The 19,420-nt window shown below is 39.1% G+C and overlaps 1 protein-coding gene across 2 annotated transcripts in view; it reads left to right on the forward strand.

Moving 5' to 3' along the window:
- LOC128742307 (microtubule-associated protein Jupiter) overlaps positions 1-19,420 on the forward strand; it is a 323,299-nt gene that overhangs the window by 197,063 nt on the left and 106,816 nt on the right. Inside the window, exon 1 of one of the 2 annotated variants that reach the window (XM_053838635.1) lies at positions 14,673-14,753. The exons of the other annotated variant lie outside the window; for it this stretch is intronic. The gene's annotated coding sequence lies outside the window, so the exon portion shown is untranslated. Of the gene's footprint in view, positions 1-14,672; positions 14,754-19,420 lie in introns of those variants that run through there. 2 annotated transcript variants of the gene reach the window in all.

A 19,420-nucleotide genomic window follows, 5' to 3' on the forward strand; every position in this document is an offset into this window, starting at 1 on the left:
AGCAGTCGGGTCAAGCGGTTAAGTCGAACAGTTGAGTCGAGCAGTTCATCCGAGTATTTGAGTCGAGCAGTTGATCGAGGAGTCCAGTCGAACAGTTTATTCGAGCGCTTGAGTTTTTTCGTCCAGTTGAGTAGCTCAGTCGAGCAATCGTGTCGAGTAGTCTAGTCGAGCAGTTGAGTCGAGTAGTCCAGTCGAGCAGTTGAATCGAGCAGTTAAGACGAGCTGTCGATTCAAACAAAAGTCAAGCAGTTGGGTCGAGCAGTCAAACCGAGCAGTCAAACCGAGCAGTCGAGTCGAGCAGTTTAATCAAGCAGTTGAGTCGAGTGGTTCAGTCGAGCAGCTGATTCGAGTAGTCTTTTCGAGCAGTTGAATCGAGTAGTCTAGTCGAGCAGTTGAGTCGAGCAGTTGGGTTAAGCGGTTCAGTCGAACAGTTGAGTCAAGCAATTCAGTCGGGTAATCCAGTCGAGCTGTCGACTCAAACTGTTAAGTCGAGTAGTCTAGTCGAGCAGTCGGGTCAATCGGTTCAGTTGAGCAGTTAAGTCGAACAGTTGAGTTGAGCAGTTAAGTTGAGCAGTCTAGTCGAGCTGTTGAATCAAGCTGTCAGTTGGGTTGAGCAATCAAATCGAGTAGTCTAGTCGAGCAGTTGAATCGAGCAATCTGGTTGAGAGGTTGAGTCGAGCAGCCGATTCGAATAGTCCAATCGAGTAGTTGAGTCAAGCAGTTCATTTGAGCAATCGAGTCAAGCAGTTGAGTCGAGTAGTGGAATCAAGCAGTTGAATCGAGCAGTTGAGTCGAGCGTCGAATCGAACAGTTGAGTCGAGCAGTCTAGTTGAGCAGATGAATCTGCTGTCCAGCCAAGCAGTCTAGCCGAGTAGTCGAATCGAACGGTCCAGTCGAGCAGTTCAATCGTGCAGTTAAGTCGAGCAGTCGGGTCTAGTAGTAAGTCAAGCAAATGTGTCAAGCAGTCGAATCGAGTAGTTAAGTCGAGTAGTCCCCTCGAGCTGTTCAGTCTGGCCATCAAGTCGATCTGTCCAATCGAGCAGTTGAGTCGAGCAGTCCAGTCGAGCAATCAAATCGAGCAGTCTAATCGACTAGTCCAGTCGAACAGTCTAGTCAACCAGTTAAGCAATCGAGCAGTCCCGCAGTCGACCAGTGAGGTGACTGAGGATAGAACTCATTGCTACGAAAACATGATGTGCTATCAGGGGCCTGTGTTTAATTACCGATAAGCCTTTTATGATGTCCTGTCAGAGATCTGGTTTTCGGTACAGACATAAGCCTCTTATATAAATAGATTTTACTGAATAAAGTATTGCTGTATCTTTTGTGGTTACGGTGCTACAATGCTAGCACCTCATCAGGAACCAAGTGAACGCTCATTTAGTTACTAAATTTAGTTACATTGTAGCTCCGTGCTTCAAATGTCCCATACATAACTTTATCATATTCCGCTCAGCTAAGACGGTACTGTCAAATTAATCAAAAGTGAGTCGAAGTAATCGAACCATCCCTGGACCCTGCTCTTTTTAGCTAACACAAAAAATAATTCTATCCACCGTGGTACAAAAGAGCAAACAGTGGGACGTTTTCCCTGGCATCTTTTGTTTTCATTTTTTGGAATATGGTGTCTTTGAACCATTTGTTCGTGTATGAATGCCCTTCATAATCTGAAAGTATCAAAAGTCAGTCATTACGTGGTATGATAAAATTCAAAAAACTTTTTTGTTGCGTATTTTGTACAAGAGAATTTATTTTTACAAATTGTTTTATTGTGAATATATGGTGTACGAATCACTCGCGTGTAAACATTTTGTGAATTTGTGACAATAGTATAATTAAACCGGAAAATTCTTTATTTTTACTCATAACTTTTTTGTGTTTCAATATAGAGAAATAGTTTCTTCAGCAAAGTGGTTGAAATTGTAAAAGCAAGCAACTTTGTCGAAGGAATGACATTTCTATCTCCATCCGGTGCAAAGTTATTGAGTACTTTCAGATTATAAAGTTTTCAAAATTCATTTTTGTCAAAGCCTTGCTTGGTATAGTCAAATAACAGTAAAACAATATAAAAATATGGGGAAACGAACAAAAAGCGGCACTTCCTGATAATAAACAGGAAAGGGATGGACACCACGCGATTTTCCAGGAGGCCGTTTTTGGCCTGGTTTTTGCCCATAGTGCAGCGCTTGCCACATTAAGTTCAGCAAAATCTATGGAGAAGAAGTAGGTCTGATTGTGACCTTATTTCTTAAGGAAAACTTTCAGAAGTTTATTTTAATGGTGTACCTCGGATCCTAGCAGCAGCTAATAGTGATTTGCCTGATAATAACGTAAAAATAACATGTTTTGATAAGGCTTTAGAGTTAAAGTACTTTCAAAAATACAACTTTTCAAAAGTATTCTTTCTCTATCCTCTATTCACGTTTCTTAAACAGGCCTTGAGAAAGTTGGTCAGTGAAATAAACTATGTTACGATGAAAACATGTTTATGCTGCCTGATTTTCTACCTTTGCTTGCCAATGATCTAAAGACATCGTTAAGCTCATCGCAACGCACACATTATTTATACTTAAACTAACTACCTCATTAATATGTGATTTCTTTTTCCATCGAATGATCCTTGTTTACGACCGCGGCGGGCTCTCCCAGGTTGAATCGGTTTATTGGCTGCCGATATTGGCTTTATCCGAGCAAGTCCGATTCAATAGAAAGAAAAACCTTACAATAAAATTACTTTGGTCTCAAATTTTTTTTTCTGTTCAACAAAGAAACATTTCACATCCGACGGGTAGTTTTTTGGTAGCTTTCAATACACGCACGTTCCCACAGTTATTCGAACTATTTTACGATTTCTTGGACGGTGGAGGCGGGTTGAAACTTTCCCAATCAATCATAGATTTTACAAGGCTTACAGTTGTTGTTGCACTTAATGAATCGATTCATACCTCATAGCTTGGTGGTAGTCGCGCAGTTCAACTGGTTGATTGCTTCCCGAAATGTGCACGAAGATGCAACGTAGGAACGACGACGACGACGATGACGGGATGTAGGCCACCTAATTAAAAACACATTACGATTTAAAATATATGTACCGAACCATTCATTCATTGCCGTTGCTGTTGCTGCCGCATCCACCGACGCCTCTGCCTGCACGCACTCGAATTGCGAATTGCGAAGCCTCATCCATATGTGTGTGCCCACAGTTCCGCAAAATGTTATGAATGCGTCACGCTATTTACTATAGTAAGAGTTCGAGTTTTTATATTAAACATTTATATGCAATTTGTATGAAGACGAGCTTTTTTTGCTTCTTATTTTTATTTCTCGCTTTCGCTCAACACTTTCATCCCACTGACTAATGTCGGTGTCTTTCTGTTCGGAGCTGTCTAAACGCATTCGAGCAGTCATAGCTTAGAGCTGCATTTCACTTCATTTCATCGGGTATTATTAAATCTATCTTTCTTCATTCATTCCACATATAAAGAAGTGGTTTATGAGTTCCGTTCGAAGGTTTTATGACAAACAGCTTCGTGTTCCCAACGTCTTCTAGTAGGTATTGCGAATCACTTCCATCTCATATTTTTCCGATTACTTTACTGGTTACAGTTTGCGCTAAGTGGCGTTGAGCAATCCGAGCATCTGTGCCTGCCTGTTGAAGCGCAAACTCATCGACCTAGAGTCAAAGTCAATTACCTTAGATTTCATCGTTCTAGGTATATGGACATATTCTAAGAAGCTGCATTACGAGAGACAATGTGGAAAAAAATGGAAAACTTTCCGCTTCAGAGCAGTGCCATTGCCAACAACCGCATTGTTATGCTCGATTGCACATACCGTAAAGATGTTTACGCCATTGTTTCAGGCGTCCAATTCCCCCGTGTCTAACGTCGTTGTTCAACAATCAACCCAGCGAATCTTACGCTACGGCGAAACACAATCAAAAATATCAAATCTCAAATGTCATTCTCGATTACAGCGAATGTCACCTTCCTTGTTCATGTTCATGTTGTTATTGCGAAGCTCGTCGAGTTGTTACAGAACCCGTCGAAGTACGGCGTTTTTCCAGTCGGTTGTAAAACTATTGGAATGAATCTAACGGATCGGAATGAGACCATCCAATACTCTGAGGAAGAAAAGAAACGCCACGTGGTTGCCTCCCAGCAATCTAGCTTGGCTTAATTTCGACCTGACTGCTAGTTGCTAGCAGAGCAGCTGCAGCGCTCGGATCCCTGCGAATGATATAAAACGGAGGAAAATAGTCAAAATAAAACTCAGCTGATGACGGCCCAAAGGGACTGGAGAGAGTGGCGGCAATGCCATTCACCGCTGCGAAGTTTCGTGCGAGATTTACAGAGAGACGACTCTCCACTATGCAAGGGAGATAGTACATTGTACAAACTATAAACAGCTATGTTTTGGGAGCTATTTTACATAGGAGGCTTTCTCTGTCGGTGAGTGCGTCGGCTGTTGTTCTCTTCTTATGCTGTGAACTTGTTTTTTACCGCAATGAGTTCCGCGAGAATACTGAGTGTTCACCGCTGATTTTATACACTGTAAAATTGAAATGAACATTTGCTGATTTGCCGGTGGATGGATTTTAATGTTTTAGATGGATTATTAGCACCGTTCTGTTTTTGTTAAAGTAAGTGAAAACTGCTGTGAAAGGTTCGTCTTGAAACTCGCACGTCAGTCGATTCGACTCCATTCTAAGTTTGCCTTGTTATGACACTCGTCTCGCAGAAAAAGTACCTATATTATGCCTTATGGAGTTCCAAATATATTTATATTTATCTTGCTGCTTGCTTGCTTGCTTATTATCATTATTTCCTCAGTCCTGAGCTTCAACCGTCATTATAGTTGGTATCAGTTTATGTTTTATGTTTGGGAAGTTGAGAAAATAATTCGAAAGCAAACTTTATATTATTTCTTTTCTTATTCTTATTATTCTTGTTATTGTGCTTGTTCTTGATCTTGTTCTTACCCTTGTTTTTATTCTTGTTCTTGTTCTTGTTCTAGTTCTTGTTCTTGTTCTTGTTCTTGTTATTGTTCTTGTTCTTGTTCTTGTTCTTGTTCTTGTTCTTGTTCTTGTTCTTGTTCTTGTTCTTGTTCTTGTTCTTGCTCTTGTTCTTGTTCTTGTTCTTGTTCTTGTTCTTGTTCTTGTTCTTGTTCTTGTTCTTGTTCTTGTTCTTGTTCTTGTTCTTGTGCTTGTGCTTGTACTTGTCCTTGTTCTTGTTCTTGTTCTTGCCCTTGCCCTTGCCCTTGCCCTTGCCCTTGCCCTTGCCCTTGCCCTTGCCCTTGCCCTTGCCCTTGCCCTTGCCCTTGCCCTTGCCCTTGCCCTTGCCCTTGCCCTTGCCCTTGCCCTTGCCCTTGCCCTTGCCCTTGCCCTTGCCCTTGCCCTTGCCCTTGCTCTTGCTCTTGCCCTTGCCCTTGCTCTTGCCCTTGCCCTTGCCCTTGCCCTTGCCCTTGTCATTCTCCTTGTCCTTGTCCTTCTCCTTGTTCTTGTCCTTGTCGTAGTCCTTATCCTTGTCCTTGTCCTTTTTCTTGTTCTTGTCCTTGTCCTCATCCTTGTTCTTGATCTTGATCTTTTTTCGTGTCGGAATTTCCTGGTATGAAACAAAGATTTTTTCCTCATTTTGATCCGTGCCCTCTTCTCAGCTAACGCTCCGTCCCCTGTCGGTTGCCACCTTTGGCCCATAACCATCTATACATCTGTTTTTACCTCCAAAAATCCCTGTAATGAAAGAGAAAATAAAACACTTTTCTTATTTTGACCTCCCCCTAGGGGATAATCTCCCTTTTTCAGCAGACATCCCCTTTTGTCATCCAGCTATGTGATACATTTGATACATTTACTGTCGATTCAAATGCAAAAGAAACGCTTGCTTATTTGACCCTCTCCCCTCTTATGGTAAAACTCACCTCTCTTGTCAACATTCCCGTTAACTCTCTTGTGTTAAGGAACATGTGGTCCAAATGTGATGAAGAACCGTCTAGGTATTTCGAAGTTATAGCCAAATATACAGATATGCTCCCATTACTTCCTATCGCCCCCGCCGTCAGGTTGCCCTTGTTGTCTCGTAGCACTGTATGCACTCGTATGCATCTGTTTGCTCTCCGAAAATCCCTATACGTGATTGAAAAAGAAACAAAACCTTTTTATTTATCTTGACCTCCCCCAGGGCGGTTACACTTTTTAGACCTCTAACGTCAATCATGTGTATCACATGTGTATCAAGTTTGATGAAGAACCGTTCAGGCGTTCCGGAGTTATGGCGGAACATACATTCATACTCACGTTCTTTGTCCTTCCCTTTTGCTCTCCCCCTCAGTCGGCTCCCTCTTTCTGTCAAGCTGCCATTTATGCATCTGTTCACTCTCCGAAAATTTCCTTTCCTATTCCTTATGTTAACAAACATGCATTACAAGTTTGGTAGAACACGGTCAAAGCGTTCTGGAGTTATGAGTGGCGGAATATACATATCTACTCACGTTCACTTTTATATAATTTGGATTTAGAAATGGAAGTCCCAACATTTATAAGCTAATTCTATATTAATAATTATACACTATTTATCCCAAACGTGTTCATAATACATATACTTAACACAAAACGGCATACTTCTGACCAGCCCAAACAATGTAGTCAGCCTTACTTCCCAGGTAACCAATAAGCATTAGTATAAGCAGTAAATCAATCGTTTATTAGCGTCCCTGGTGTTTTATACTGCAGGTTGCTGTTTATCAGCCTTCTGATCCACAATTCTATTTAAATTCTTTTTGTCGGTAACAAGCTGCAAATAAGCATTGTCAGCACTATAAGAAGGCTAGCAGTAAAGTAGCCGCTTATTTTGCCAAAATTGCATTTAGGTAGCATTTGGGGCAACTTAAATGCTTATTGGCTTGCACTTAAATTGCGTTAGAAATGTTTATTGGTTACCTGGGTTATAATCATTTTATGGTGATGAAAAAAGCAAACAATGTTATTTAAATACAAAATGAAGCAGCAAAAAATAACTTCCGACAAGGACAACTGCAAATGCATCTAGTAAAATGCAATGTTTGATGCTATTTAATGGGCCCGCAAAGTCCATTTTTTTTCAAAGATGAAAATGGCCGCTACGTTATTGCTCATGGAGTCCACTATCGGTCGATGATTGCGAACTTTTTTTTAACCAAATGCAAGAAGCATTGGATCTGGATGACATGTGGTTTCCACAAGACGGTACCACTTACCATCACACAGCACGAGAAACAATTAACCAATTGAAATCGGTGTACAATCAATCTCTTGTTTTGCACCTATCAATTGACTGCCTAAATTGTCTGATTTGACACTTCTAGACTGATATGTGCGGTTACCTAAAGTCTTTCGGCAATGGTGCAAACTGGCGCCTTTCGCATAGACCACCTCAGGAGTAGCTACGGTAGCCAGCATTTGCGTGAACTTTTTTTCAAAAAATAAATGGCACACACCAATTTTTCAGTTCAAATGAAAATTTCAGGCACTTTTTGCAATTTTTGTGTTTGATTTTAAAACCTTTCGGAAAATATCTTTTATTTTAACTCACTTTTTTCACTTGGGCGTTCCCAAATGAAGCCCCAGTGATCCGGAAACAGTTCCCCTAAATGAGTTAATGAGGGTTGACGTCAGGTCATTGACGTTTGACGATAACTACAATTTAATAGTCACCCTAAAAATAATATTTGCCATGCATTCTGTCAGCGACAGAAAAAGGCTGATTTTTTACTGGAACCAATATCCATAAGTATAAATGTTCCAACTAAGGCAGATGATGGAAAGGGAGAGCGAGGCGTTCTTTCGATTGGTACCCGAATATTTTACTCACTAAACTACTGCCCCCCGTTTTATTAGGTATTCTAATACCTAATTTTGTTTTATTCTCCCAATTTTATCATTACTTCATGACTGTGTATTGTCGTCATATACGAATAAACAAAAAAGTCAAACTTCAATTTTTGACTTCTAATAGCCAACTCCGTTGTAAAAAAAGTCCATTCTATAGGGGATTTCAAGCAACATATCATACCCTGATCCGTCATCTTAATTTTCATGTGCGGCTGCACATGAATTTTCATATTTTAGCGGTCTTTTCTGCAAAATTTTCACTAACCATGCGCCATTTTAGTGTCAAAACAATGCCCTATGTCATCCAACAGCCAAACCATTTCCATAAAAGTCCATATTGTAGTCAAATATCTTGATTTTTGATTTATTTGACAGTATTGTCTTAGTCAAGCACAAATTATACAGTCAAAATTGATATTTCGTTATATCATTCGTGCCTGGTTGCCCGACAACTGGATATCCAATGAGGAACTCCAGCGTCGATATCATCAATGGCCGATAGCAACAGAAATACGTAAACGTATGTAGAAGTGGATAGGACACACCTTGAGGAAAGGAGCGAACGAGATGATCTGCAGAGAAGCACTCGAATGGAATCCGCAAGGACAGCGTAGAAGAGGCAGACCCAGAGGTTCATGGCCCACCTATCATACCAATAGGCACGATAAAATTTGATGCGCATATGCTGCTCAACTACGGAAGCAGCTGAATAAACCAAATCGATCAGGATGATCTGACATTAACACTTTAACGTTTCTGCTCACGTGTGTATTTTCAAGTCAACCACCGGAGCACCAGAGCAAACTGTATGCTTTATAGCTTTGTAACAAAAAGCTTCACTAAATTATGGCGGTGGCTTTCAAGCAACGAATAGCATAATCGGTATTATGGCTGTTTTCTGCAGAGCATGATAATATTACTTCATTTTATTACCTGATTCTTAAAGAGTGTATAAAAACCTTCTGGAGAGCGGACCACTTGGTCGGACGGCAGTTTTATAGCGGTCATCAGGAAATTCTAGTAGAGCTAATAATTTTAATAGCGATTTCCCTTCTCATCTCATTGCCTTTAGAAGCAGTTTTTAGTTTTCTTTTTATGGATTTTATGAATACTCTACTCGTCGTCTGTTGAAAATAGTTTTAATGCACTTTTGTCTTCTAAAATAGGAATGAAACAGTGATATTTTTGCCTATTGATAGCTTTAATTTCATTCCTACAATACCCATAGTGCAATAAAGTTCAATAAAGTTAAAGTTGGTTACAGTCACCTAATTACGTTTTGTTTCAGTCTTAAAGTTCGGTCTCTGTTTCTAGATCGTGAAGCCAACGTTGCTCGCGATAAATGCAGCTTCTTTGCTACACATTTCACGCAGGCTCCCTTAATCGTTTTCCTGCTCTCTGCTCCTGCTACTCTGAAACAAAACCATGGTATATCGCACAATTTTGCAGAAAACGCATGCTTTTTGTAAGTACCATGAAAAAGCTATTCAAATTTACCATGATTCTTGTACAAGTAATATGTTTTCAGATAATTTTACCACCTTTCATGGTAATGTCTAGTAATTTTGTCTACGATTCTAGTATTTTTGTTATGTATCGGGGTAACGCCGAAAGTAACGCATAGCAGTTTCGATCAGAACACTGCTTAAGCTAAACAGAAATGTTTTCTGCAAAAATTCACTGGTGTGTCCTCTTAATTTTACCCTCTAATATGGTAACAATTACCACGATTCTTGTTTCAGTGTACAATCGTCCCTAGTACACCGTAGGCGGAGTGTGAAGATCGCATGCGAGTTTTCTAACTCGTTCTGCAACCAGGGCTTGAAAAGGGATCGCAAGTTGAATGTGACTGCCGTGAATGCGAACTTTCCGCATTCAAACTCCGCTTTTTGAACGATCATTTGACTGTTTTTTTGAATCCAGTCAATCTCCCGCTTGCGCTGCTGCCGTCTTACAATTCATGCGGCATCTCAGCAAAAGCAAACAGTCGATCTCCCGTTTTGCTTTGCGCTTTGAGAATATAAACTGCAAACTGACTGGAAGCATACGGTGACGTATTTTTCGTTTCTCTTTTTGTCTCCAAATCGGCTGCTCACAGTAATAGTTTGTCACCCGGACGTCGGTCAGACGCAAGCAAAATATTCGTTTGTATTGGACGGAATCCGACCGACTTCTTCCATGCACATGTAGTGGTTGTTTTTTTGTAGTATTGAATCATACGATTGTGCGGTTGCTTTTCGTTAGCGTGGTGATTGCCAGTCATTTGACTGTTTTGCAGTCATTCGCTGCTCCAAACGGTAAAGGCAACTTGATCGAAACAAAAATGTCAAAAAATTTTAGAGCGCGTTCGTTCTGTTGCGTGCGATCGGCGTTTGACTGAGCAAACTGCCAGTTGTGTTATGCATAGCGTTCGTATTCCACCTCTAAACGGACGGTGTGAACTTGAATGCGCGTTGGTGTGACTGCGGTAGAAAAAAAGGATCGGTCGAAGCCCTGTCTGCAACACCTCTGGAGTACCACAGAGGAGCAACCTTGGACCACTCTTTTCTCTTTTTATAAATGAACTTTACGCTCTCGTGCCACTTGACTGTCCGTCTTTGTATGCTGACGTTGTAAAAATCTTCAAGGTAATTAAAATCTGACTACATTGTACTGCAACACCTTGTGGACAAATTTGAAGATTGATGTTCGTATGAAGCCATGGGTATAAACGTTCTTTTATTTGGAGACTTTTGACAGAAGAGAAATAAGTTATTCATTCAACTTACTCTTTAATACGAATTAAAGAAAAAGTTTTTCGTTTTATTCTGCTACCTTACCAAAAACCTATAGGGTAACGGAATCAGTTTTCGCCAGGGCACCAGTTTTCGCCCACCACAGATGTTTTATTGCTAGTTAGCCTACGATAATTGGCATAACATATTCATTGATTTAAACAAAATTATATACTTAACCAATAAAATACGATTCCAAAACCTTGATAAATGTTCAACTTAAGTTATCATTATTTTCGGTTTGTGTTCTCAGATTGGGATGATTTTTCTCTGCTGTACAGATATGGATGAAAACAAATGTTGGAAAAACAATATATTTTGTGGTTACAGTAGAAAACTCAAAGATTTTTCCAATCGTTTATTTATTAATTTCAGCGATTGTGTGTAAATAACACTTCAATTATTGCTTATTTACTGGATTTTTAAAAATTGTAGCTTATGAAAACTGGTTCCCATTTTATACAGGTGATCCAGTTTTCGCCATTGGCGAATTTCAATACAGCGCTCTGAACGCAGCACAGGCACCAGTTTTCGCCATGCTTATTTGATTGGGAAAACTCCATCCTAACGTCGCTGATTTAGTTCGTAGAGGTTATTTTCCAAATTTAACATCCCAGATAGCCAGTTTTAGAAAACCGAATTGTGTTTAACAGATATAAATTTGATGGATGGATACAGAATTAATTTGTCGCCATTTCTACCTATCTCGTAAAAACGCTATGTGATTTAGCTATCTAACCGATAAGAAAAATAATTTCAATATGAATATTAAAAAATAAAAAAAATATATAAGCATTCATTTGAAAGTTCTTCGAGTAGACCTGGAGGCACCACGATGATCTAACAAGCCAGTTATTTGTTTGAATCTCGAATAGGCGAGACTGTAAGGGACAATAACATAACAGTAACACCGAAATTGTCCTGCACTCTAACAATTTGCTTTACTTAATTTATTTGAATAAGTTGTATCAAGTTTTCTCAAGAGCCTGCGCTCTTGGTTACATTAGATACATTAGATACATTGGTTAGATTAGATATAATGTGTTTTATATGTACACAATTTATTATTGATATGACAACTCAGTTTTTACGAGCACATCATGGAAGATAACTAGAATTAAATGGATCAGAAAATATTTTCCATTTACGTTTGTAAAAGCAGCGCTACTATCATCTGCAGAAAGTCTAATAGATTTTTGCGACTGTGATTCAAAAGCAACGTCTATTTATTATTTTCTACCAAGATTCTACCATTTCTCGTTTATTGTATTCAAAAACGCCATACGCCAGTTTATGCGAATAAACAGACTGTTTAATCTCATAGTTTGGCGTAAAGCCCATGAAAAGCAGGTTGCTATGCTAGATGATTATGCGGGGAGTTACGTCAACTATGCAGAGTAGCTCTATTTTCCCAAATTTCTCAAATATTTCGAACAAACAAATGTTCTTTGAGCATTGGGCATGTATATTACATAGTTAGGAATGCGTAGGGCCGAAAAAGCACATGTTGGTCATTTTGGCTTTTACGTCAACTATGAATCCATGGGCAGTATATCTTTGATGATTCTTGCTTGTAATTATTATGATTCTTGCTTGTAATTACTGCATCAAGCAAAGAAGAAAATTTGTTCTACACTTTCAAGCTTGAAATTTCACAGCCAGCACAGGAAAAAGGACGGGGCTGATTGTACGATCTTCGTTGTCATCAGCAGCTTAGAGCCGGAGTAGTTCAACTCAATCTTGGGTAACTTGTCGCCCATTTCCCAGGCGGGGTCCCTCCGTGCCGGTGCCGGTGGGGTTGTTGTATAGAACCGTTTTCTTACGACGTGTCTGGTTCACTGTAGTTTACCGACTTTCGCCAAATGTCGTTGGTAATTTCCCCAAGCAGTGTCTGTTGCCCTTGATTCATGCACCTCCGCTACTCTTCACTTTCAACCTGTACTCCGCTAAATGTCGTCCGCAAAGCTGCGTAAGTCTTCCGTGAGCAAAGTCTGCCGGTCTAGTAGGGGTTTTTAACATTGTCACGTCCGTGCGGCGGCTTAAGGCCCAAACAGAATGCAGCGTTAACGCATCCACTAGCGTCAATTTGACAGTAAACCCATGAGAAAATTGTCAGAATAACGCTGACGGACTCGTTGACTCAGCATTCTGTTTGGCCCTTTATGCTTCTAAACCGCAGAGTTTTGCGAAGGGCAAACTATAGGCGCTATATACTGTTTGAATACGCCGCTGGATCTCCTTATTTGTGACTTAAAGATAGAGGTACATTCTTATGTAAAAGAACTCATTAATGCTATTTTTGTCGAGTTATGTATAAATAGAGCAAGCTTGTTAGATTATATATAAATTAGATAAAATAAGATAAAAAATCAATTGCCCAGCCGATTGCATTCACCGAGGTATATTTTCTGGTTCTTCCTGAATATTTAAAGGATATCGGAAATTATTTAAAAAAACAGATTTCTTCGGCTTCTGAAACTGAACTGATGAAAAGTAGCCATTTCCGTGAATTAGTTCCTAAAACATTGCCAATACTGTTTATGGCCATTTTGGAATGACTGAAACTATAGCTTCATGGATGTGGATCTTTAAGGTTTTACAAGACATCAAAATCATAGAATTTGACACTCATATTGATATGATTTCGAATATATCTTAAAACGAGCACTTCCGCCGGGGTACTCCGAATCTGCTACAAGGTTAGAAAGCCGTGAACCTGGAAAAGTTTTCAGTGTCAGTAAATCATAAAATCTTGAAGTTTGACACCCATGCTGATACGATTTCGGTCATGTGCCAAATTAGAGATAGACGCTACTGATACTGATTTCAAGTAAAATGTCATATCTCGGTTATTTCTCAACGGATTTCCATTTTCTTTTCTTCATTGAACTGAAAACTGATTCTAGTTTTTGAAAAATACATAAATATATATAAATTTCCAGATTAGAACATTGCGCAAACGATGTTTCTAGGGGTGGCGAAAACTGAAGCCCGGGAGTGGCGAAAACTGGATCTTGGGGGGTCGAAAACTGGTGCTTGAACATGTATCACAAATTTTACATTTACAATTATATTTTCAAACATTTAGTCTTAACTTTTTTCCTGAAAACATAGGAAAAATGTTTCTGCTTATTGTGTGCTTCAAACTGCTCATCGATATGCAACTATATGGCAGTAAATCTGGGTTTTCCAATTCTATGCCGATAAAAGTGGCGAAAACTGGTGTCGTTATCCTACATTTATTCCATTTGTCACTTGTCATTGAATAATTAATTATGAAATATCACTATACTCTAGTTACATGCTTTAATTAATCTTCTCAATATTTTATCAAACAAGCTACCATAAGTAAATATGAAAAATGGGCTCCAAATCAAGTCAAAGCGAGTTCGTTCTTCCAGTTCCTAAAATCAGCTGATCAAACACCCATTCACCTGACGCGCTGTTCGAATTCAAAACATTGCCAGCTGAGCGAGTCACTCACGCTGAAAGTTCTCTCCGGCCGGGGTCTCGTCTCGTATTTGGTCGATCGCATTGTCACACACCGCGCACGGCGGCAGCGGAGCTTTCGGTGGGTGTCGGAATTTCCATCGTCCATCCACGTACGACGAGCCTCCTTTACTACTGACTGACATGGGAGTTGGGAGCGCGGGAGAATGCAAACCAAGTGAATTTTCCTCGCCCGTTTTATGCTCTATCTCTCGCTCTTTTCTCCCCCTTTTTGGGTGCAGCAACCTTATGTTGTCGTCGCGTGCATTGAAGTGAGTGCCTACGTGTACCGACCGCGATCGCAGCTTCGGTGTGGAGCATAGCTGAGCGACGCATCCGACACTGCTGGTGAGTAGTGCTTTTCGACGGGGGTCTCTTCGCTTTCGGTTCGGAGGTATCCCCCCGTATAAAATGCCCCCGGCACATAAGCCGTGGTTTAGTCCGATTTCCAGCTTTGCCCAGTGCACATTCCCGTGGAGTTCTTCCGGTTTCAGTCATCGACAACCCACAAAAAGTTCGTGTGGAAAAGTAGCAGTGTATGTGGTAATTCTCGTTCCGGAGTTTTTGTTTTTCGGTGCATCTTTTATTTTCGGGACGGAGCAGCGGAGCATTTTCTTCGTTCGGTTAGTTTTTCCGTTGGTTTTTCTCGTGCGGTGCATGTGCTGCCAGTGATTGGATGCAGTTCTCTATCTAGCTCCCGGTTTGCTCGTCGAAGTTGGTGGCAGGCAAGCAGAGACGTTAGAGGAAACGGACGCGAAGGTGCAATGGACTACTGATTGTGCGCGAGTGCCGTTCTCGTTTGGTACCGTTTTGATACCCGGCTTGTGGCGGTGGTGGGCTACATTTTCCCGGTGAAGAAAACCCGACGAAGAGACAGACTGGCTGGCTGGCGGGCTGGCTGGTGGTGGGTGCGGGACTTGGCAAAGCGGGTTTATTCTGGAGCGCACCAACCAACGAGAAACTAATAAAACCGAAACGATTTAGAGTGAAAACTAGTGTATTTTTGGCCAAATCCAGATACGGGACCATATCTTTCATCGACCGACCGACGACGTTAGAGAAGAGGCAGTGTTGAAAAGCAGAACAAGACTGACAAATGCTTTTTTGGTTGCCGGAGATGGGGGTTTTGAAGAAAAATTAGAGATTTCGAGGAACTATCAGTGGATAGAAGTGCAAGAACCTTTGCTGTGGAACCGAAAACGATAGTGTGAATAGAGTGAATGCACATACTTTTCGAAGTGCTGAATGTGAGTTTTGTGATACTGAAGACGTCGTCGTTGGAGCTTTGTTTTCTCTCGTGTAATGTTTCGCTGTGCTTGTTTTTCTACTGGCACTGTTTTATTTACTCGGTGACCCTTAACTGCAATATATTTTTGGATCGATTGTCGGCGTGAATCAGTCGTGCTTACAGGTGAACTCTTGCACGTAGCGCCGTTTACGTCTTATCTTTTATCAAGTCTAGTTTATAATAAAAAAAACTCCTTATCAGAATATGCTAAAAAGGTATCGAAATTGGTGTTAAGGTGGCGCTAATCCCTAGGAATAATTACTACACACCATTGAATTCTGATAAATATCGGCGAGTTTGGTTTATCCGGGATGGCGGAATCAATAATTTCTTTATTGTATAACAACTGATGATAACACGGTCCTATCTGTTGAGGAAGACTTTCAAGATAATTATTGTATTAAGCAAACTGACACTTTTGACGATGGATATTTGGTCCAGCGAGGTGGGGCGTCTATGTGTAATCAATAATAAGCTTAATTTATTTTCCACAAAGATGACGAAAATTGCTTTTCAAAAGAAAAGAAAGATTGCGGATTTTTTTCTCCGTTATTTTTTTTTTTAAATAATGCTATTTTTCTAATTGGGTCTGATTACCTCGTGTATATCGCTTTTTTTTTGGCAAACTCGCAAGCAAGAATTGTATAAATATGCAGTTTCTTGTGAAGCGCTTCAATCAATATAATTATCATTGTAATTGTTGAAAATGATTGAAGAAATGCTTCAAAATGTGAATTTGGTGTGTGATAACTGATAATTTTTGTTCGCAATTAAGTTGGGAAAATAATAACATGTATTTCATATCCAATTAACATAACTAGTGATTGAAATTCAGTTTCTCAACTACCAATGACAAAAATTTGATTGTTTGGTATCCCCCAGCATGGGTAAAAATGAACGTTATACAAACTTAATAAGCGTTGCTTCTATGACTCATCTCCTCTTAATGTTCCGTTCGTTCCCGTTTACGTCTTGTCTCGCCCTGGAGATACTATCAATACTTTTATTTCATTACTTTCTTCTACCATTCCTCTCAGTCTATTGGAAAGATTACCGTTGTAAAAATAAAATATACATTTTTCGAATTTTCATCTTAATGTGCCCTTTTAATGTATTGCAATACAGTAGGATTGGCATAACCCATTTGGCATAATCATAAGGGGTTATTTGGCATAATGCCATTTGGCATAATGCCATTTGGTATAATGCCATTTGGCATAATGCCATTTGGCATAACGCCATTTGGCATAATTCTTCAAACATAATTTTATGACCTAAACACTTTCCTAGATAACCCATTTGGCATAATCATAAGGGGTTATTTGGCATAATGCCATTTGGCATAATGCCATTTGGTATAATGCCATTTGGCATAATGCCATTTGGCATAACGCCATTTGGCATAATTCTTCAAACATAATTTTATGACCTAAACACTTTCCTAGATGATTCAGGGCGAGCCGGCCGTTATCTTTTATAACAATAAATTCTAGTGTTTTTACTGTATTTTGTATTCTACTGTTACAATAATTCTTATCTTCGTGTTATGCTTATTTTTTCCGGGTCACCAGTTAAGTTTGTTCGTATTCAACGTGACTTTGCTGGGTGTGCCCAGGTTTTTGAAAGTCTAAAAGGAACAATCGGTTTAAAAGAATGTACAAAAAGTGTGAATGTTTTTTTTTGGGGAATAATTAGATATCCAACTCATTAATTTTTTTTGGCTCATTACAGATTTTAACTCAGTAGCCACCTTTCACAAATAGCCTGATAGCGGTTACTGTTCGTGACTCTTATGGCAGTCTTTAGTCTGTTTTGTTTTTTTTTTTGTTCGAATTGCATCCACGTTTTGTTTTCGAACCAAGGTTTTATGAACAATCAGCACAACAAATATAGTTCCGCGTTTTGATTCTTTGATTACGCCTTCGGCGCATTTAGCGATACCGTTTCTTGCTCTCGATTCGGTCATTCGGGCAGTTTTATGTCCAGATCGAATGATTTGTTTTGTCGCCCATTATTAGATCAGACTATAATGCGCATATCGTTAACCTATTTATGGGTAATTATGGTTGATTGTGTTATCAGGCGCGGCAGTAACGTAACTAGTTTTTTTTAAAGTTAGCAACTAACATTTTATTGTTTCGTTTGAGCGAAAAACTAGTCATTAACTGATTTTATGTTATTTTTGAACGCTGTATCTTACAAGCTACCTTTTATTATTTTATATAAAAAACTATTCTGTTCGCTGTTGCAGAATTATACACAGGTTGTCTAGATTACAGACAATTAGTGTTTTTCCTTATTTGCCGTAAACAAAGTATAGCTTACATTTATGTAAGCCACGTAACACGTGCTGTATTTACTTCCTATTTGTAGTAGAATACTTAAACAAGGTGATTATGGTTGTTTTTAATGGTGTTTGGCTTTTTCTTTCATTCCATACTTGTCTTTGAACTGTGTATGACGAAAACATTTCCGATTTGTCGCCTTCATGACGACCTTGTTTCTTATTTATGAAACGTCATTCAGGAATAATTAACCCAAAGCAAAACGCGGAGAATGTATGATCTGCATATTAAGCTTAGAATAAATCAAAATTCAAAAATAATTAAGAAATATTCAATTAAGAAAAACTGCGTTGAAAATGTGAAAAATATTCACGCAAAACTGGAGTGAAATAAAATTAATGAGATGATTTATTTCTAGAAAGTCAGAAATATCATAACATATGATGAAGAAACATTGGAACCAGATTGACTCAAAATTTGACTGTTATGAATATGTTGTGAAATTGCCGTGTTTTGACTCATTTTTTGCTCTATATTGGTTTTATATCACACTAGCTGAGCCGACAAACTTTGTATTGCCACAAATTAAACTGTGCTGTACATAAATCATGAGTCTCGGATGACCTCGAGTTTTGCATGTTTATGAGTAATACTCGCCCTGAATCTAATGTTACTAAAGGTAGTTTCTGGTGGTCTAAAATTTCTCGAACTCGATTAGTTTACGAGTTACACAAAAATATCTGTTTTATATCACAGGGTTGAGGGGTCACAAACCATCATAAAATAAATTCATGCCTCTAAAATCCCCCACATGCCAAATTTGGTTCCATTAACTTGATTAGTTCTCGAGTTATGAGGAATCTTTATGTTCCATTTGTATAGGAGCCCTCCTCTTAAAAGAGAGATGGGTCTCAATAGACCATAGAAAAAAATTCTGCCTCCAAAAACTCCTACATGCCAAATTGCTACATGCTAATGGAACAGCTTGATTAGTTCTCGAGATATGAGGAAATTTGTATTTTTATATTTCATTTGTATGGGAGCCCCCCCTCTTAGAGGGATCTCTAACCACCATAAAATACCAAACTATCAAGAAATTGGTTTTGAACAGACTTTTGATATTGCCTAATCAAAACAAATATTAACAAATCTAAAAACTAGCTTCTTTTAAAAGCTAGTCTGTCCCGATTTCGGCAAACGTAAGTAACTGTTTTTGCTTTTTTAATTGGAACCCTGCCCGAGTAAAAGAAGATAGTTTTATTTTTTTCTATGTATTTAATTTGTTTTGCCATATAACAACAAAAATGACATTGTTTATAGCGCAAAATTTACAGAAAAAAATCAGTACAACATAAATAAAATGTGATCCCAACAAGCTAGCTTGCGGTACACCCATATTTCAATGTTTTAGATTGTTCGGAGATCTTTCTTTCCGTCAAATAAACATATTTACACATTAATTGCAACTAAACTTTTGGTCAGACTCATTTTTCTGTAGGTAAAACGATAAATTATTTGTGCATTTTACGAATTATAAACAGCAGTGAGTACCAGATCAGATGGTTCTAATAAAAATGTTACAGAATAATAACTCCAGTGGATGTTTCTATCAAAGTTTTTTAGAAATGTGATAGAAAAACTTGCGACAGACAGAATGTTTTACAAAGATTCTATCTCGTTCTGTTACTTACAGCACGCTTTGTTACATTTTGGTTAT

The sequence above is a fragment of the Sabethes cyaneus genome, chromosome 3 (genome assembly GCF_943734655.1).
Source record: "Sabethes cyaneus chromosome 3, idSabCyanKW18_F2, whole genome shotgun sequence".
Classification (NCBI taxonomy): domain Eukaryota; kingdom Metazoa; phylum Arthropoda; class Insecta; order Diptera; family Culicidae; genus Sabethes; species Sabethes cyaneus.